The sequence below is a fragment of the Pinus tabuliformis genome, chromosome 4_2 (assembly GCF_031772625.1).
Source record: "Pinus tabuliformis cultivar Carrire ecotype Pingquan chromosome 4_2, CPIR1, whole genome shotgun sequence".
NCBI lineage: Eukaryota > Viridiplantae > Streptophyta > Pinopsida > Pinales > Pinaceae > Pinus > Pinus tabuliformis.
The window spans coordinates 521342299-521347997 of record NC_142304.1 but is presented as its reverse complement, the minus strand read 5'-3'; positions in this window follow the sequence as shown (position 1 = coordinate 521347997).

Genomic DNA, 5699 nt, shown 5'->3' with positions numbered 1-5699 from the left:
TTTTTTCATTAAAATTATTCCAGCAGGCTGCCATTCTTCGACAGACTAACTTGGTATCTTCTGATTAATCTTAGACTGGTAGGTAGTAGTAAATTGAAAAGGGATGTTATATTTTAGAGGTTTTTTAATTATAAATATTATAAAATAGCATACTTTTATAGGTATAACGAAAGGTGCAGAATTTTAACCATTTTTATTATAATATTATAAGTATTTTTAATATTTAATTAAAAATATATTTTTAACTGGTTTAATAAAGTATCGTAATGAAATTTATGAAGTTGTTTGTATTTTATTTGATAAATGGAGATATATGATTATTTGTTTTATTAAAAAGTGTTTAATAAAATTATGTATCTAGGTATATTTCTCAATCTGATTATTATAGTTATTTTTTTAAATTTGTCAATTTTTATTAATCATTAATCTATATACTTAAATTAATTTAAAACAATTTTTTAAATCATTTTTATTAACTATTTAATTTATATAAATACATTAATTTAAAACAACTTTTAAGAAAGATAATTACTTTGACAATTTCACATGCAGTATCTTACCTTAAAACCCACCACTATTATAGTAATGTACCTCACTTTAAAACCTACCACTATTACAGTAACGTCATGTGCTTGAGATATATTTGTTTTGAAAGTGTTGTATATGAGAAAACTGCTTTGAGCATTTTTAATGTCTAAAAAAAAATTAAAATCTATCGAGATTTATTTGTGAGAAATTTAATGCGAACTAATCTTTAGTCACTTACTCCGTACATTAGGAGAGAGTATATATCAAAATATTTTGATAACTTAAACTCAAGAAATGAGTTTGAAATTATGAATTACTCATAAAGCACCGAGATTAGAATCTTGATTTCCTCCTCAATCAACAAAATTTTCATTCAACGTTATTATTGCAAATCTGAGAATGGAGATTGAGATTAGAGTAGCAAGTGGAAATTGCGGATGGGTATATTTCCTTGACAAAAAAAAGACAAAAATTTTCATTGAGCCATAACTAATAGAGAATAAATATTGAAATTGGAGTGGCAAGCGAATATCCCATACCATACCATCTAGTATGCTCTAATGCATGGCCAGTGTGCTAAACTTAGGTACAACTAAATTTAGTAATAAACTAAGATAAACCCTTGAAAAAGAATGGAGAGGCGGAAAAAGTAGATTCAAAACTAGAATGCAACGAGCAACTTTTCTCATCATTCAAATTAATTTAAATTAACATGTGAGACAAGGAAATACATAGCAATAAATAACTAGAGAAAAAGTAAACTAACTCAGCAAATCTAAACTAACTTATGACACCTGGCAGATAGTGAGATTAAATATCTCAACACCCACTCTTAGTCTCAACTCTTACAAGTATTGGCACTTAGAATGTCCAATTGATCTCTTTGAAACTCAAATACATTTTTGCCCAATGGATTTGCAAAGATATTTTCAAGTTGATCTCGTGAAACACTAAAAGCAAGGAAGATATCTCTATCATTGACAACCTAACAAATGAAATGAAATGAAACCCTGTGTCAATGTGTTTTCTCTTTTTGTGAAAGACATGATTTTCTGATAAAGAAATTGCAGAGTTGTTATCAAAGAGAATAGGCGTTGGCTCCTTTTGCACATTTGAAAGATCTTTCAATAGTCTTCTCAGCCTCACTGCTTGACAAGTTGCTGAAGTTGCAACTACATACTATGCCTCTGTAGAAGATATTGAACTTATGAGTTGTTTCTTGGATGCCCATGATATCAAATTGGTTCCAAGGTGAAAAACATACCTTGAAGTTCTTTTGTGATCATCTAAATTGCCTGCATGATCACTACTTGCATAGCCTGTAAGCGAGCAATCTCCAGAATGTGTGTAAAAAGATCTATAGTTTATTTTTCCTATAATATATCGTAATATCATTTTTACAACCTTTCAATGGGAAATCTTAGGTGATTTCATAAACCTGGAAACAAAACTAGTTGCAAACATAATATAAGGTCTATTTGCAATGAGATGTAAAAGACAACCGAGTAGACTTTTATACAATGTAGGATCAAGTGGTGGTGTTACATCTAGTTTTCTTAGTTACATCTAGTTTTCATGACCCATAGGTCAATCATATCAAACTTTGTTTTCATGGCAGCTTTGAATTCTTCTATCATCATATTGCTTGTATATAGAAGATCATCAACATAAAGGAAAACAATGAGAATTTTATCTTCATAAGTTTTGGTATACATAATTGGCTATGTCCTCTTCTACAAAATCCACTTTTGATGAGATAAGTGTTGATGTGATTGTACGAAGCTCAGGGAGCTTATTTCAATCCATATAAGGCATTCTTCAACGTATACATCTTATGCTCGTATCTTAGAATTTCAAAACCAGAAGGTTGCTCCACATAAACTTCTTTCGGCAATATACCATTTAAGAAAGAAAATTTTACTCAAGTTGAAAAAGTTTCCATTTGTGTTGAGTTGTTATGGCCAGAATTAGCAAAGGCTTCACCGTATTCTACATCAAACTATTGTGACAATCCTTTGGCAACCAGCATTGTCTTATGTTTTTTAGTTTCTCCTTTTGCATTCAGTTTGGCATTGTATACCCACTTTACACCAATGCTAGTTTTGTGTCTTGGGAGATCAACCAATTCCGAAATCTCATTCTTCTCTATTTCAGTGATTTCTTGATTCATTGCATTAACCCGATGTTAAATTATATCAATCTATAGTTTATTGCTGACTCATTGTAGTTGAACTACCATTGCTTCCATATACGTTTCTAAACAATGGAGTTTCTAAGGCATTGTGTTATCATCGTGGATTTATGACTAATGCAATACAGATAGTGGGGTTTTGCGTTGTAGCTTTCCCCGCATATTCATTATGTTATGTGTCATTGATGTTCTTCCTCTTGTTGATTATTGTTTTGCTCGATATTTATGGGTTTCCATTGTAAAGAGTAGAAGTAGATTCTTGTCTCTTGCTTTAGTATATTGCATGAGCTTGTGAATTTACATGAAAAGCTACATTGTAAGTCTAGCTAAGATATAGACCAACAGGGATCTTTGAGTGATGATTGAGTCAATTTCTATTGTAAGTTTAGCAAACATAGTTGAGTCATATTTGAGTTATGTTGAATCATATGGTCATAATTAAGGGCAAGTGTTGGAAATTATAATTACACTTGCATGCAAGAGTTGGCTAAATTTGGAGAGTCGATGAGCTGAGTCAAGTTGAATGAGTTGAAGTCATATTTTGGGAAAAGTTGAATTTAGATTATATGTGCGTGTGAAGTTATTTTGGGCGAATTACTACACGAAAAAGTTTAATACAGCAGATCAAGTTCATTGTAATCATTGAATTTGTGTGATCAATTGAAAAGTGACGGCTCTTGTTATTTTGTGTGAATTATTTGTATTATTTCTTGACTAGCCTCCTTTGTCTTTCAAACACAAAACGCACAAGAATTGCTTCAATTGATCACACGTAAAATTTTAAATATATGCCCTAATTTTTACCATTCCAACCCTATTTTCCCAAGATGTGTAAGGTCGCTTTTTTGATGAGATGAATTTAACAGCCATGGATAAGGAAATCACCGTAGTCACCCGGAAGGATTGCAACGTTATTGGTTTAGCCCGTGAGGATTGCGTTGCGCTTTGGTGTTTTTGGTAAGTTTGTTGACTTTTGGAGACTGACTTTATCTTCGAGTTCTCTAAAGGTCAGTGCTCATCGATCTATAAATCGAGTTCACCATAATGTTCCTCTTTGAGAAGTCTTGAAAGCTCGTCTGGGAAACTTAATTACCTTTGAATCAAGGATTAAAAGCCCATGATATTGATCTACCCACGTCTTTTAATCGTTTTTTGTTAGAAACGTGCAGAGTCTTCTCTCCTTTCCTTCCAGTCGACATGATAAATGCTGATGATGTCACTTCAATTATTCCTGCTCATGCATTTCAACGGGAGCAACATTTACTGGGTTGCATGCATGCAGCAGTTTTGCCATTCGTGCAGATGCAAGATAAACTTCGGGTGGACGACGTGCCACAATGGAGTCTATCACGGAAGACGAAACAGTTTTTCGCAATGTTTATTGAACCACTCACTGCTATTTTCTTCATCAAGAAACGACATCATGATTTTCTCAACGCATACAATGCGGAGCGGTTGGGCAAAGCCGGCATTAAGTTCAAATCCTTCTGTACACTGCGAGAAGAGATCTGATTCGATAAATATACGGAGACACTGTATCTTCCGGCGAACACTCCATCCAATATCCACACAGAAGTCTTCCTGAAGAACATGTTCGCCTTGGAGTTCAACGACACCACCCGACGTTGCAACTCCGTGACCCGTTACGTCGCTCTAATGAACTGCCTCATAAAAACGCCAAAGTCTGATGTTAACGGACGCCAAGATGTGGGACGATATGCGTCAGCTCTTCTTTGCCGGCCACGTGGACCCTCCGGAGGAGCTCAAATGGGAACTCAAGAAAGTGGTCCTCCAGAATCATTACAAGAAAAAATTGAGAAAAGTGCTTCGGCAAGTCTGTCTGAAGCCTCTGCTTCGTGCAGGAAAGATTGTAACCTGGTCTTCACTGCTGTAACGACCTATTGTGGCATAGAAGATTGCCGCGCTATTCTCCTTCATCGAAAACTTAAAATTTGATGCGGAGCAAGCAGAATCAAACCCAATAGATGTATTGAGCTAATAGACTGTTTTCGTGGATTTTTAATGTATGACGGTGATTGTCTGGTTACTGGATTTATAATCCCAGCAGTCTAATCCTGAGATGTTTGTTTGTGTGTTGGGATGAAATCTGGTTATATATATATATATATATATATTTATTTATATTTATTTATTTGAATGTAGATTCAATGTTCTGAAAAAAAAAATTGTATTTTTATATATTATATATAGTTAAATTCTTTTGAATTATACTCCCAAAAAATGTAAAAATTTAAAATTTCTTTGGAAATCTCCATTACATTTGGAATAAAATTAGTCTTAAAAAGTTGAAAAAATAAAAAGTCTACCAATGAGAATACCCTTTTGTACCCCCGTCTCGGGTCAAAGGCAATTAAAATCCAATACATATAAATTGTTTTTAAAGTCGTGTTTATGGATATAAATTGTTTTTAAAGTCTTGTTTAGGGTGGTTTTATAATGTATTAGGTTAATGTTGATAGATATGAAATTTAAACATATTTTTAAGTGGTTTATAGAATTTGGAATCTAGTTTTGGAAATGAAATTTTAAATGGTGGACATATAATGTGTAGTGATGTATGGGTTTACCCTCGTCTCGGGTCAAAAGCAATTAAAATCCAATACATATAAATTGTTTTTAAAGTCTGGTTTATGGTGGTTTTATAATGTATTAGGTTAATGTTGATAGATATGAAATTTAAACATATTTTTAAGTGGTTTATAGAATTTGGAATCTAGTTTTGGAAATGAAATTTTAAATGGTGGACATATAATTTAATATATATAAATGTATGTATTGTTTTAATATTATGATTAATCTAATTGATATAAATCTATTTATTGTTGAATTGAGGTTTCTGTGATCCATCATAGTTATAAGAAGAGCTTCTGCGTAAATCACATATAGAAAGACCTAGACCTTTGTCGACGCGTTTCGAACCAACCAGTGTGGCTCATCGTCAGGACAAGTTGAAGAAACA